This window comes from Gopherus flavomarginatus, chromosome 5 (genome assembly GCF_025201925.1).
Source record: "Gopherus flavomarginatus isolate rGopFla2 chromosome 5, rGopFla2.mat.asm, whole genome shotgun sequence".
NCBI lineage: Eukaryota > Metazoa > Chordata > Testudines > Testudinidae > Gopherus > Gopherus flavomarginatus.
This window is the reverse complement of record NC_066621.1, coordinates 114,624,337-114,639,594: the sequence shown is the minus strand read 5'-3', so window position 1 is coordinate 114,639,594 and position 15,258 is coordinate 114,624,337. Positions and strand designations below refer to the sequence as shown.

The 15,258-nt window shown below is 37.7% G+C and overlaps 1 protein-coding gene across 7 annotated transcripts in view; it reads left to right on the top strand.

Annotated features, from left to right (window-relative positions):
* The window catches only part of SLC25A21 (solute carrier family 25 member 21), a 358,043-nt gene that overhangs the window by 146,247 nt on the left and 196,538 nt on the right, over positions 1-15,258 (top strand). Inside the window, exon 2 of one of the 7 annotated variants that reach the window (XM_050953967.1) lies at positions 7,260-7,445. The exons of the other annotated variants lie outside the window; for them this stretch is intronic. The gene's annotated coding sequence lies outside the window, so the exon portion shown is untranslated. The remainder of the gene's footprint in view (positions 1-7,259; positions 7,446-15,258) is intronic. 7 annotated transcript variants of the gene reach the window in all.

Here is a 15,258-nt window from a genome sequence, read left to right as displayed (position 1 = left end):
TGAGTAAGAGTGTTAGGATCTGAGCCTTAAGGTATTTTACTGATTCTGTCAATGTGAAAAGATTAGTAGAGTTCAGCTATAGATCACCATTCATTTGTCTAGGACTCTGCTTTCTCCATAATGAAGATTGTGTAGAGTACAAAATGAGGACTGAAGAAAGAGTAGCCATTCAGTTGCTATAAACTTATGACTGCTATAGATTGCCTTAGTAGATTATTGAATTACAGGGAAACACCGCTATAACGTGCCCCTCAATAACGCGAATTCGGATATAATGCAATCATAAGGTGGCTCCGGCCGCCCCAGGCAAAAACAAACCAAAAAAAAAAGGCGGCTGGAGCGCTGCAAAAACGCAAAAAAAAGAAAAAAGAAAAAAACGGCCAGAATGCCGCCAAAGCGCAAAGAAGAAAAAAAAATGGAGCGCCGTCGAAGGAAAAAAACAAAAAATGGAATGTGCCTTCCCCATGGCTCTTCCCTCCTACGCCCGCTTACCCTTTTGGTGAGAAGAGCTGTTCTCCTCTTCAGGTGCTCCTCACTCTTCCTCTGCCCCTTGCACATCTCCCCTACTTTCCCCAAGTATTTCCCGCTCTCGCTGCATGGCGGAGAGCCTCCGCTGCTGGAGCTGCACCCTTTCAGTTACTGTTATGGGCCGTTCGCAAATGCAAGTCATTTTCTGCCCAAGAGAAATTGATCGGCTTGAAACTGACCGGCTTGAAATGGTAAAGCCCGCTATACCGCAACCCCGCATTTATCGCGATCAAATTTTTTGGACCCCAATCATTGTGTTATAGCGATGTTTCACTGTAGTAGTGCAAGAGAAGGATCATGTAACACAAATAGAAAATCTATCCAGATTATAGGAAATTCAAATACTGTTAATAGATTTAACAGGCTTGCTTTCTAAATTTTTTTACATTGTATATATGGTGAGGAAGTGAGTAAGTACAGCATATATTTCAGGTAATGTGAGGAACATCTCAAGATGCTATGCTTGTGTTTTATGTAATAAAATCATAGCATAGGCCTCAGCAAGGGCCTAAGGGCTTGCCTACACTACCACATAAAGCGATGTAACTTCTGTTGTTCAAGGGTGTAAAAAAGCCACGCCGCTGAACAATGCAAGTTATATTGACCTAAGCGCTGTCCACACCAGTGCTAAATTGGTGGGAGACGCTCTCCTGCTGACATAACTTCTCCCCCTCGCTGGCATGGAGCAATTATGCCAATGGGAGAGCAGTCTCCCATCGGCAGAGTGTGACTTCACCAGTTGTGCTACAGCAGCGCAGCTGCATTGGTACAGCTGTGCCAATGTAGCAGGTGGTGTAGACTAGCCCTAAGTCATGTGTCTTACTTTAAGCATGTGAGTAGATACATTGAAATCAAAGGGATTGTTCACATATTTAAAGTCAGGCACATGCTTATGTACCTCGCTGCATCAGGACCTTAAATGGAAAACATTCACTTTCTTTAAAATGACATTGTCTCCCCCCCACCGCCCCACGCGTTTGTATCCTTTTCACCTCCAGCTAATTATTAGTAGTAATGTGTTCCTACTTATATACATATGTTATAACTACAACAGATTAAATTATTATTCTTACATATCTGCATGCCACCGGTAACCTTTGGAAAATAAACATTAAAGGTCACAACTCGCCCTAAACCTTGATGATAATGATTGGCAGTTTTAGAAAGTGTCATCTAGTTATTATTCTAGTAATTAATATTCTAACAATGCTAATTTCTTAAAACAAAAATGATACTAGATTCACAGAGTGAAATTTATGCTTTAACAAATTGAGCTGTAAAGCTTTAATTTAAAAAATACCCAAAACCATCAGATCCAAATAATAAAATAAATATATAAATTCATAGATAAGGCCAGAAGGGACCATTGCGATCATCTTATTTCTAATCTGAATTTGTTTAGATTCAACTTCCAGCCATTGATTTTTGTTATAACTTTTTGTCTGCTAGACTGAATATCCCATTATTATCAAATACACAGAATATATGTGTAGATTAAAAATTTATAAATATTTACAAGGTTAACTTTTGATATAGGCCCAGAACTGCTTTGACATTAAGTGGCCTGTATTATTTGTTTAAACCACATAACCAACTTTTTACTCTTTAGAACCACAATGTAGAACACAATGTGTACTTTACCTCATTTGAACCTACAATAAAGTCTACACTTTTCATCTTTTTCCACAACAGCTTTTATTAGATTTACCATTGCTAGTGGGTTTTTTAAATTATTTTAGGTTTTTTTGTGCCAGCATATTTTCAATAAACTTTATGCAAATAACATTCTATTTTTGTGACTGTGTTCTAACAAAATAAACTGCACGTACAACCTAGCTCTGCCAGACCTGGCATGGAAATTATATAAATGTGTCAGTATTACAGTAGGGAAAACACATGAATGCACATGGTGTCTCTCTTAACTCTTAGGCGCAGTGTGATACTAATTCATTTTTGACATTTGGAAAACTTCTAACATTAATTTATAAGTTTATTGTGAGGGATAATTCAGATAGACATAGTGTTGAAATAAAAACTTGAAAGAATGCACATCAGATTTTACAGGTGCATAGAACATTAATTTACAGTGACAACTTTTTTGTTAAAGGTTGACATAATATCGAATGGAATGTTTTGTTTATATATGGTGGTCTAGTTTACTGACCAATACCAAAATGTATGACCAAACTGGGACTTTGTACAGTCTGCATTTCTTCTACTTTTTCTGGAATCTTTTTCTTTCTTTCTTTCCCCCCTCCCTCTGATCACCAGTAGTTGCCTTAGAGTATTTTATTTGTATTATTTTCCATAATGGTTTTTTCCTTTAAAAAGAGAAGTATTTTCCAAAGTCAACAATGTTAGATGTGTAGTTCAGAGCAAGTAATATTTATAGAATGCATGCTAAGGTTGACCTTTGTCAGTTGTCACAGAACTTGATTTGTTTGTTTGAAGTGATATACATTTATACCGAAAGCAAAAATTACAGTTATTAGCACTTAGTGTAAATGGATATGCTTGCTCAAGGAAGGAAATTTCAGAAGAAAAAGTACTTAAGGAAAATGCTGAGAATGTATATCACTTAGTCAAATGGGAGAATTGGGAAGAGGGTGACAATGCATAGTAATGAAAACAGTTTTGTGTCTTTCATATGCCCACATGAATGAATAGGATGAAATGTCATTATTTCCATTTAACATTTCGTGGAATAAGCTGATCTCTTTGTGCACAAGAACAAGTCTTGGTAATTTTAGGACTAAACTCTGTCCTTGGATGTATGGGAAGGGATACTATGAAGTCAATATAAACCCTATGCATGCATCAGAGCCAGAATTTAGCCCTGTGGTATTTTTTAATATGTTACTTGGGGTGGGGAGACATATTTGATGGCAACAAGGGACAAATAACATTGAAAACTTAAATCTAGACAAAAAAGTTAATTTAAGGAGAGAAATGGAAATATGAAGACATTTTAAGTGCTTTTATCCACTTTTCTTTGGCTTAAGTTGTTCAAAGATCCTGGATACCAGGTCAAAACTCTGACATTACATCTAAAAAAAAAAAAAAGTCTCTCAAAAGAAAAACACATTCCTTACTCCAATCTGGGTAATGATCTTTCGCTGCTCTCACTACTACCTCCTTCTCTGAAAGATACTAGGTACACTGTAAAATCTGAAAATCTATCAAGACTCACAAGATCCTAATACCAATCTTGCCCCTTAAGGTCAGCTGCAACCGATTCTGACTCTGTCTTTTCTGAGAGTCCTGGGGTGGGCTTGCATTTATATCACAAGATATGCCAGTCCCTTAGGCTAGAGAGTTCATTCCTCAATCAAGGTAAACCAATGGAATTATTTTTCCAGTACAAGAATGCTTTACATCAAGATTTTGCAGTTATAGGGCAATATGCCTGGCCTTTCTTTTTGAATCCTCTCTTGGCCACCAACATATTGTCATCAGGTCAGACAACTCAGAGACAACTCAGCCGTCTCAGCACACTTGACCTGTCAGAGGAGGGATGGAAAGGACCAAGAGCTAAGCACTTCTTAAAGAATCCTCCCCTTTGTTCAGTGGTCTAGCAAAATCTGGAACCCATAACAATTTTTCATTTAGTAGGCTATTTAGGTAGATTAGCTCAGAGGAGCCCAGATATACTCAAGGAGGTTGTCTGGCCTCACAAGGAGGATTCTATTGGATAAGTACCAATACACAAAGAGCATTGAGTGTCCACTTTGCATCTAACTCCTACCCAGATACTGTAAGGTATACTGAAAACCCTAAAGCATAGGTCCAAGATATCTTCTTGAGTCGCTGGACCAAGGAGATATTATTTACATTCCTTCTGCTTCCCCTGACCTGGGAAGTCCTCATAAAACCACAGAGATGCTAATAGCCCCAGAATGTGCAAGAAGTTATTGGTTTGTGGGCCTCTTTTTTCTAAGAGCACTCAGCTCTTAGAAAAAAGAGACTTCCTATATAAGGGTCCCATTCTTTATTCCAGGCCTTATTCAGATTAAAAGCTTGTTTTATGAAGAGCCTTTAGAAAATACTGAGGAGCTCAGATTGTGTCCTCTCCACCATGCTTTATTCCCACAGGAAGGGAATTTCCTTTGTCTTCTGGTGTTTGGGTGACCATCTCTGTCTGGAGTAGGTTCCAGAAGCTTTAGCATGTAAGACTTCTTTCCTTACCATTCGTAGATTTATTGCAGATGTGGTTTATAATGGCCAGTTGTCTGTATGTGCCCACTCCAGCTCTTAGCTTACTTAGTGTTAACATACCATTAATGGCTTTCCAGTTTGGTCTCACCCTTTGGCAATTAGATTCTTCCACGTGATCTTCTATCTAGTCTATACTCTCCTACCTAAGTCTTAATTTAATTCTGAAAGTTGTATACTTGGATTTCCTTTGAACCTACTGAATGCTATCCAGATGTCCATCAGGTTCTGATGGTTTTCATTCAGTTCACACGGGAGCTTGCAATTCTGGTTTTCAAAGCTACTTATCCTATTTTCCACAAACAGAAACTGGTTCTCCATGGCTAAGTTTTTCAGTTTTCTCCTTCAAGTAGTGTCTCCTTTATTTCTTAACTAGGAAATCATTCTCCTTCCTGACCTCCCAACATATATCTAAAGCCAGGAGCTTAGAAAGAATTCCTTTGGCATTCTCTAGCCTTGTTCTCTACTCTTTGACATTGTCAGTGTGGCTTCTACCCCTGTCTTACTACAACAGCCTTAGGAAGTGAGAGAATGGTTGCTGGATAGGGATGCAGATAACAATTTTGTAGGGACAATAAAAAAAAATCAGTCCCTCTAGGATCCAAGATACATCCTCCTCTTTGTGCAGTGGAGAGCTGGAGAGTTTGGAGAGAATAGTGGAGATGGAGAAACAAAAAGGGAGAATTTGGGAGGGAAACTATTAAGTTGTGTAAATAGGAGATGGAGTAAGGGATGGAGAGATAATGGAGGTAATACTCAACTTAAATCCCTGACAAAACTTGGAAAGGTTTATCTGTAAAAGTATTTTGGGAAAGGGGGTAAAAGCTATGTGCAGAATTTATGGATTCTGCATTTTTGCCTTTATAAAGATAGGATTTTTAGAGCAAAACTCAGGTCATTGGTAGGACAGTATACCACATTCTTACTTATACCTTTCTTTAGAAAGTAACTACTGTATTTGGTTCATATTTACTGATAAAATGTTACCTGAAATTTTAAAATAGAAAATATAAATGTTCTGGGTAGTTTGTTTCTTAGCTAAGAGCCAAATTCAGTTTGTATTTGGAAGCAGAATCAATAAGTGTTAACTTTACGAAACATTAATAGAAAAATGGTATGGGGATTAAAATAAAAGTATTGAAAGCAGAATTATTCAGTATGCTGCATAGATGTGAAACAATGCATCTCTACATTGCTGAACACTCAATGGATGCTTCTTTTTGCTAACATTATATAATATTAGTGTATCAAGTTCTAGTAAATTACTTTGTTAATTTTGGCATTACTCAAGGTTTTTTCCCTTTAATAACTTAGCTATATTTTGGGTTTTTTTGTATGGATTGACCTCTGTGGCATTCATGGGACCAAGAAGAACCAACACATCATCAATTAGAAAATCAAAATGAGTCTACAAAATTTGCTCAAAAATTGTCTTTCTATTAAGAGATTACTATTTGAGACAGTTTGATATGAAAGGAGCTGCCATAGACAAAACCACATTCTGTTTTATTCTGTACTATTTTCTTATCTCTTTATTACTATAGTTACACAGTGTTCTGATTTTTCTTTCTCTCTTTTCCCACCCCAATTTGTCAGAGACTACTAGGCAACATAGTGATCAGTTTTATTTTTCTAGATCCTAACTTTTCAATTCAAAGGATTTTTAAAACAAGAGAGTGTATTTGCATTAGTTAAATTTTTGGTTATATAGTATTGAATTTTTTTTCTAGTGCCCTGTGTCCATCTTGGGTTATGTGTGACTTAAGCCATAACAAACAAAAACTACACAGATTTTTGAAATTAAAAGGTACTGTTGTCTTCCAATGCACTGATGAAAACTATTCTAACTGCAAAGAACAGTTATGCTACCATGCTGACAACTGTAAACTGTTGCCAGGGCAGTTAAGCTTCTCTTAGTTCTGTGATAGTCTGCCTGTGGGGAAAACTCTGATTTTAATTAGCAGTTGGTGCTCTTGCAAAACTATGTTTGGCACATCCTGGCAAGCTCAGGAATAACTATCTGCTGTCCTTGCAACTATTAATAAAATTATTATAGAGAAAACTACTAGTGTTGTTGATTGTTGGACAAGGGAGGCACTACTATCTCTTACTTTAGCGTTAATGCACAAATGTATATCCAAATATTGTGCAAAGTTTATACACTGTATAATTTTAAAATACTAAAACTAACACTTAGGACCAACACCAGATTTATTTCCATGAGGTATGGAAGTTGTTATAGAGTACCACAAAGCACTGACTACGTTTTAAAAGGAGAAAATGGGCCACATTTTCAAAAGGGCATTCACTCAGCTTAGATACACATGCCACCAATGTATTCATATCCATTGAGGTGTTCGGGAGCCCTAACTGGATGCATGCAGTTTGGTCCTGTGATGTTTAAAAAGGAGCCAGATGTCCAGTTTTCTGGTGGTCAGTTCTGGAAATTTGAAGTCTGAAAATGGGGACACTTATATGTCCCATTTATGCTCAGTGGCTCTCCTTACCTATCCCAACAGGTGGTGCTGATGTGGGCTCTGGGAAGCATTCTTCCCAGCTGCAACCCAAGCCCCTGGGAGAGCACCAGCAGGAGCTCTTCTGGACAGAGAACAGCTGCAGCACCACCACTGTGTGCCCAGGCAGTGACAGCCCCAACCCAGGAGGTCAGGAGAGGGTGCAACTGTAGAGAACAGACTCCTCACTGGGTAAGGAGTGACAGGTTTTGTTCTTGTTGTTGTTTTGGGATAATATGGGCATCTTAGCTATAATATAGTTGTGGCTTCAATGACTTATCCAGAGCCCATTAAGGTCAATGGAAAGACTTCTGTTGACTTCAGTGGACTTTAGATCAGGCAACAAGATTCTGGTCTCAAATACGTGATGTTTTATATCCTGGATTGTAAAATCTTCAGGCCAGAAATTGACCTTGTCTTGTTTAATTTGTCTTCAAAGTACCACACACACCTGTGGTGATAATAAATTACAATATCAATTTAAGTATATATTGTGAAGTCAGCTACTATCTGTGTGGATACATGTAGAAGAAATGATTATAAAAGATGAATTGTGAAATGCACTGGATATATGAGACCAGATTCTGGTGCTAAAAAGTAAATTTTTTTTATTATTATTATTATTTTATTTTAAAATAAATCTGACAGCACAAGTTTTTCTGCTATCTGAAAATACTTCTTACATTACCATTTTGCTTGTTAGAAGTTCCATTTTCTTCTTTTACAAAAGAATAATATTTTAATAGATGCTCTAACTAATTTAAAAGTAGTTCCTGGCTGAAGGGAAAATGTTATATTTGGCCAGTGATGACCCAGCAAAATTATTTGTGAAAAATATGACACTATTCTAAGTAATGTTATTTTAAATAATATCCCACAAAAATGTAGGGTGCCCAAATGTCCCCATTTTATAAGGACAGACCCAATATTCAGGGCTTTTTCTTATATAGGCATCTATTACCCGCTACCCTCGTCCCGATTTTTCACACTTGCTATTTGGTCACCCTACAAAAATGTATACTGTATATAATAGTTTGAGGGAAAAATTCATGTAGGTAGTTACTCACTTCTTTCTATACTGCAGAACTTAAAACATACGTTAAAAACATCATCGGGGTTTGCGTGCATGTATGTGTTGGACACTTCTGGAAAACTCTATGTCATGCATTTCAGACCGGACATGGTAAATCTATTCATCATGAGCTGAAGACCACCACTGTGTTTGCAGAGCAAAAAGCCAGCCTTTCTTTTCTGGATAATAAATGATCACAGGGCTGGAAATGAGTCAGACTTTTCAGACTAGCCAAAGACAAACTATCTTTGATTCCAGTCTTCTTGACTCACCTGTACATATTCCATGTTATTACTCAGGTGCTAAGCAGAAGTGCTTTTTGTCTTCAAGGCTGAAAGGCCCTTTAGTTTAAATTAGGGACGTTCACTGGTCTTCCCTGAGAAAGTAAAATAAATTCGCTAGTGGTTACTAGTTGTAAAAAGCTGTTAAAATACACAAGTTCTGCCTCATTTCCAGTGCAATGCTGTGACTTAAGAACACTTGTTTATTGTTACACAGTATGCTGCCAGGCTGTCCAGGTAGATGAAATCTGATTCCCTTTCTTATTGCTTTAAGCATTTCATTATCACTTACGGGTTGTTTCAAAGGACAAGGAAAAATATAAGACTTCTTGGAGTAAAGTAGTGAGTAACTTTCAGTAACTTGCAGCTGAGCACTTCTCTTTTTTTTTTAAAGAATAAATTGACTGTGTTTGACCTTTGACTCAAGAGAATCTTAAAGGTTTCTATTACTGAGGAAATAGGTTCCTTAATGACTGTGTCATCAGAGGTGAGAAGAGTAAAAGAAGCTGTTATATAGTGAAACATGAAGAGACATACATGAAATATTAAAGGCTTGACGGGGCAAGTCAGCCTGCACCAACAATATGCTAAGAACATCTATCATAACAGAGCCGGTGCCCAAACAACGATTCTCTGGCTGCATATTAGGTATGTAGTCAGATTGCTGAAGTGTAGCCCTCTTCCACTGACCTGTTGCACTGATATGAAGTGTTAATGTATCTCTAGATAAGCTGTCTGTTGGTGAGAGCTAAACCCTGGCCTGCTACTAATTGATTCCCACCGTTGTTTTCCCAGAACACTTTTGGTGATTTCTAATGAATTCCAATATTGATGATACTCCTTTAAATTTCATCCCTGTGTTATTTTTCATTCCTTTCATTAACACTAATAAAAATATGGCAAGAAAAATACAGAAAAACGAGATTGCAACTGCTTATTTGTGTATAAATGCATTTTAAACAATTGTTAAAATGTTTTGCATCTTAAGATGTTTGTCACTAATTAAATAGCTGGTTTGTATATATGCAGCTAACTTTGTATCTTGCTTGCAGTTGTGCAGTGTTTGAAAATGTCATCTTCTAAAATGATAATAGTTCTGTTACACAGGCTAATGCAAATGTATTTTAGGAAGCAGAAAGAAGCCTTGCAGGCATCAGCAGTGTATTAGATCCTGATTCTGTTTTAAAAGCTTTTAACACCAGTCTTTTATCACGTTTGTGTCAGGGACAGAACTTATAAAAAAGCAAGCACATTTGAATAAATTACATTTAGTTCTTTAAAATTATTACAGGCTAAGTCCAGATTTAACACAGTTACAAAAAGTAATTTTGCATTTACAACTTTCCTGGTCTCTGTCGTAGAAGTTTATATAATTATCAGCTTGTTAGCAAGTTGTTTAGTTAATTTTATTTATTTATTTATTGTACTAGAGATGGAAGATCTTAAAGATTCTGCAATTTCTAAATACCTCCACTTACAGAAGTTCTGATTTTTATTCTGAGGCTAATCGAACACTGCAGCACTCATTCCCTACTGTCCCTAGATATCTGTCTACTCATATGTCCCCCTTCATCATAGTATCTGAGTGCCTCATAATCATTAATGAACTTCATCCCTATTATTTAGGCAAGGAACTGCAATAAGAGATAGATTAAGTGACATGCCCAAGATCACACAGGAAGTCTCTGGTTGTCTGGAAACTGAACATAGGTTTCTTGAGTCCCAGTATGGTGCTCTATGCACTGTTTATGTCCATAAATCAATCCTCTGGTTACTTTTTGTCCTCATCCAGTGTTTTTGTCAGGATAAGTTTCTTTTTAAATAACTATAACGTTATATAAAATTTTAGGGTGGATTATCCACCAGTATCTACCGTCTGATCCTGCTTGTCCTCTGCCATCACTTTGGAGGTAAGACAGAACACCTCAGGGTCAGCTCCTCCTTAAAGATGGGTGAGTCAATTTGAAGCCCCGGGGAATTAGCTCAAGTGGTAGAGCGCTCGCTTAGCATACGAGAGGTAGCAGGATCAATGCCTGCATTGGGGGGAGGGATAGCTCAGTGGTTTGAGCATTGGCCTGCTAAACCCAGGGTTGTGAGTTCAATCCTTGAGGGGGCCATCTAGGGATCTGGGGCAAAAATCTGGCTGGGGATTGGTCCTGCTTTGAGTAGGGGGTTGGACTAGATGACCTCCTGAGGTCCCTTCTAACCCTGTGATTCTGTGAATAAAATAAGAGTCCTAAATCTTCATCCAAAACTCAGTGTTTACAGAAACTTGTTGGGTGTTTGGCAGTGATGGTTGTTTTTGGGGTGGAGAGCACATTTGTTTTAAAGATTACTAAATGTCCCTTTTCTTTAACTTTCTTCTCCACATGCCTCTGCACTTCTTGGTTTGGCTGGGACAGTAGGTGCAAATACCTTGAGAAAATTGCTCCTGTAATCTCTTCAGCCTTATTGAAATCAACACTGATAGGAAATCTCCCAGGAAAGTCTGTTCTCATGAGATTTTCAGCCCAATTTCTCAACCCTAGGCCAGGGTCAGCTCTACAGTTTTTGCTGCCCCAAAGCGCTCCGAATTGCCGCCCCGGGCGGCGGGAGCAGTCCCTGCATCCTTAGGGCAGCAGGCACATTTCCGCAGCGGCGGCCGTTCGGCAGCAGCTTCTATGTTTAGCTGAAGCAGCCCCGGACAGCTAAACATAGAAGCTGCTGCTGAATTGCAGTGGAAACGCGCCTGCCGCCCTAGGAGCGCACTGACTGCCCCCGCCGCCCGGGGCGGCAATTCGGCACGCTGCTTGGGGGAAAAACAACAGGGACTGCCGCCCCTTGCAGAATGCCGCCCCAAGCACCAGCTTGGAATGCTGCTGCCTGGTGCTGGCCCTGCCCTAGGCTTTTTAATCAGGTATGAGAGGAAAGAAACAATTGATCTAAAACCCTGATCCCTGAGCAAAGTCTGAGTAAAAAAAATTTTACTCACAGAAACTTTGCGGGGATTGAAAGTTATGGAATCCACTCCTAGGTGCTTCCACAACCCAGTCACAACCATTCCAATTTACTGAGAGGAACAGTGGACATAGTCAGCTGGATATGTGCAGTGCAGAAACACATTGGGCACATTTGTCTGCTCCATACAGTGAACATTGGAAATGGGTCAAATACCTCATCTTCCCCACTGATTTGGCCCTTCTGCACAGCAGACCTGCAGCTTTTATGCCATTTTGAGTCTTAGCATATGTGCTTCAGAGGATGCAGGATTTGGACTTGAGTGAACTACTGTTCACATATCAGAAAAAGTAACATCTCCAACTCTCAGTTCCTGACAATTTGCATCTGAGGCAACTAGCCAGATCTGTAGGAATTAAAGTTGCACAAAATCTCTTTTCTATATTTTCTATTAATTTCAGGAAAGTCTGCTGAATAAGTCACATCTGCGGCAGGTAATGTAACTTTCATTTGTTCTACTGGCATTTACTTCATAGATCAGTCCAGGACTCGTTAACCTTAGCAGTCCAATATACTCAACTTCACTAGCAGATCAAAATTCGTTTTCCTTCCACACATTTGTTTCCAGGTCCACTTACTCCAACCATTAAAAGGATATCCGGCTCTATTGAATTATTTTGTGCATGCTGCAAAATATTGTAAAAATAGAAAATAAGACATTGTTTGTATTTACATTTTTTCTCCTTTTTTGGGATTGGAGGAACTATTAGTTGAGAGCAACTGTTGGCTCTCCTTCTCTTTTTTGTGAGCAAGAAGCAGAAACTGAAGAGAAATTTTGTTCATCTTGAACTGTAAAGATCTAAAGTGTCCCAATTCTCTATATTGCCACCAATGACAGATTATATTTGCTTGCAAAATAATACACAATACTTTTTAGATATATGAATTATCTACCCATGAAAACTACCTCTCTATATTTTAATATAGTTTAAAATATTTATTCTGTAGAATCCAGATATGAGCTGGGTGAATGCTGCAAAAGAGAATGTGTGAGCACTTTTTCAAACTTTTCAACAAATTTGGTTTGGCTGATCATGCCGCTTTGATGTTTGCTTTCCATGAATATTCTAGCAAACATGTTTACTTGTAGGAATATTCATTGAAAGAACAAATGGTAAGGACATACTCTTGACTAATTGGATAAAGTGGATTATGAATTTGTAACAACAAGCCCTTTTGCTAGCCACCTGATATAGGAGAAATACTCAATCAAGTAAATGCAAAGAAATATACCATGTGACTTATACATCAAGCAAAACAGCACATATTTCCAATTGCAAATACAAATACATGCATGAAGCAGTGGATACCTATGTGGTATCCATAGGCTGAAATATGTTTGCATAAAACATTTATTAGCATTTGTTAAGTAATTCTGAACAATGAACAAATTAATAGGAGCAAAGAATCCTGTGGCACCTTATAGACTAACAGACCTTTTGGAGCATGAGCTTTCGTGGGTGAATGCCCACTTCGTCAGATGCATGTTAATAGGAATTAATAGGAATCGCTCTGTGTTCATGGACAATTAATTAGTCATTGAATTTAGAGCTTTTTCTTGTTAATTAATGTGTTTGCTGCTGGTAGTCTGTTCTGCTCTATTCCAAGTTGTGTATTTTGGATTTTCAATGGAAACAATTTCATTAAACTAACCACGTGTCCTACCATGTAGGAGATGACCAGGGAATAAGAGATGCATGTCCACTACAAAATAGAATTTTGATGGGACTAATATGATTATGTCATAAATAAATTTGTGAATATTTTCCCATAAGTTATGAAAAATGCTCTTTTATTAAATTTATTTACATTTACGTTGAAACCTCTGAAGGTTTCTCTTCAGAGATGAGCCTGTACCAAAACATTGTTCCGAAAACCCCTAAGTTATAGGATATGTCTAAATTGGAATCTGAGTCCAAAATTGGTATTTCAGGTCTCATTTGAATTTCCATTCCAGCTCAGTTTTAAGGTTCTTTTTATGTTTAAAACAGAGATAGTGTGTATGAAGAGAAACCTATTTTTTTATTATTATTGTTGCAGTTGGTGTTTTTCAGTTGTTGTCACTAGGAAGCTGTAGACTTCAAGTTTGAGAATTCCAAAAAGTGTGGTGGTGTCATTTATTCCAAACTTGATCCTAGTTGATTGAATAAATACTCAGACAAAAGCATTTAAAAAAAGTTTGTTTGCTTCACTTAAGGCAAACTGGCTGAAATGTTTTAATGGTAAGTAATACAACACCAAGGAGGTGTCTCTGAGAATGTTCCTGTGCACATGCCGTTGTTTCTTATGACAATAATGGCTTGTGGTAACATGGTCCAGTGTGATTTCCCACAGAATTATATAACTGGTTACAAAATGAATGTAGGTATTCACTGTGTGATGCAGCAAGAACTTTGTAAGAAATGATCATCTGGGGAAAGCAGCTCCAAAGCCCTTCCACTGCTTCTGTTACAGACCCTTGTGTGTAATTATTAGACAGTGACACATTTTATTAAACTTTCTGTAAAAATACTTTGCCTTCTTTTTTTTAATTAGTTCCTCTAAGCATGGAACCAACAGCCATGCCTCCACCCCTGGACTGCTCCTAATATCACCTGCCTCCCTCCCACCACACTGAGCTATGTGGAATGGAGTCCCCTTGTATACCTGTTCTGCAGCTTTTCCCTATGGTTCTGTTGGACTGGAAGGTTTTTATGGCACCAGCATCCTTAGGTGAATTTCATCCTTCGTCCTAAACCTGATGTCCTAATGTAAGCAAAATTTGCAAAGTTTCGATAGGATGGGGGTATGTCCATCTACGATACAGCAGCAGGTCCATGACATGTAACCAACTTCTTTGGCTGAAAATTCAAAATTTAGAAAATGACGGAAGCAATGGACTAATCCGGCCTTTTGTCTATGGAGATATGGATGCAGTTCTAAATTAGATAAGTGATTTGAGTTTGATTGCTTTACTTTCTGTTAGTGTAGATGCATAGTAGGGTTTTGTAGGTCAGTGTGGAAGATGAAAAAAAGGAAGGACTGCATCTCCTTACCTTATTCCTGTTTCTAGTGGTCATGATTACTTAGCTTCCTCCCTACAGCCGCAGGCCCTTGAAAAATGGAAATATTACTAAAGATTATACATTAATATTACTAAAGATTTCATAATCAGCAAAGGATCATTAAAATGTACATTCGAGGCCAAATTATCTGCTGTTGTAACTCCAGTGCAGCCAGTCAAGCTTTGTTTGATCCTTGATGTTTGATCCTTGATGTTAAATTGTTTCCACTAGGAAATTAATATGTAAGTATGTGTGTTTTATTTTTCTTAAACTCTGGAAGTAGCTGCGGTAATATTCTACGTGGACTTTCCTACTACCTTTATCCACTAGGTGACAGTACAACTCTTTTACCTTTTTTTATTATTCTCTATAGGTGATTGAAGCGAAAGAAAAAAGTTAATTTAAACAACTTCTGAGAATATATTCTTGGCAATTGAAAATTAACGTACTCTGTGTGAATGGTTTATAATTTTGGTATTGTGAAGAAATATTTCTCATAAGTTAGTTTGCTCAATGCAAATAAAAGACTTATTTATTATTAAGCAAAGCTATTGTTTGTTTTTAACCAGAAGACCCCTTACATTGTATCTTAATTGTAGACTGATAAATAG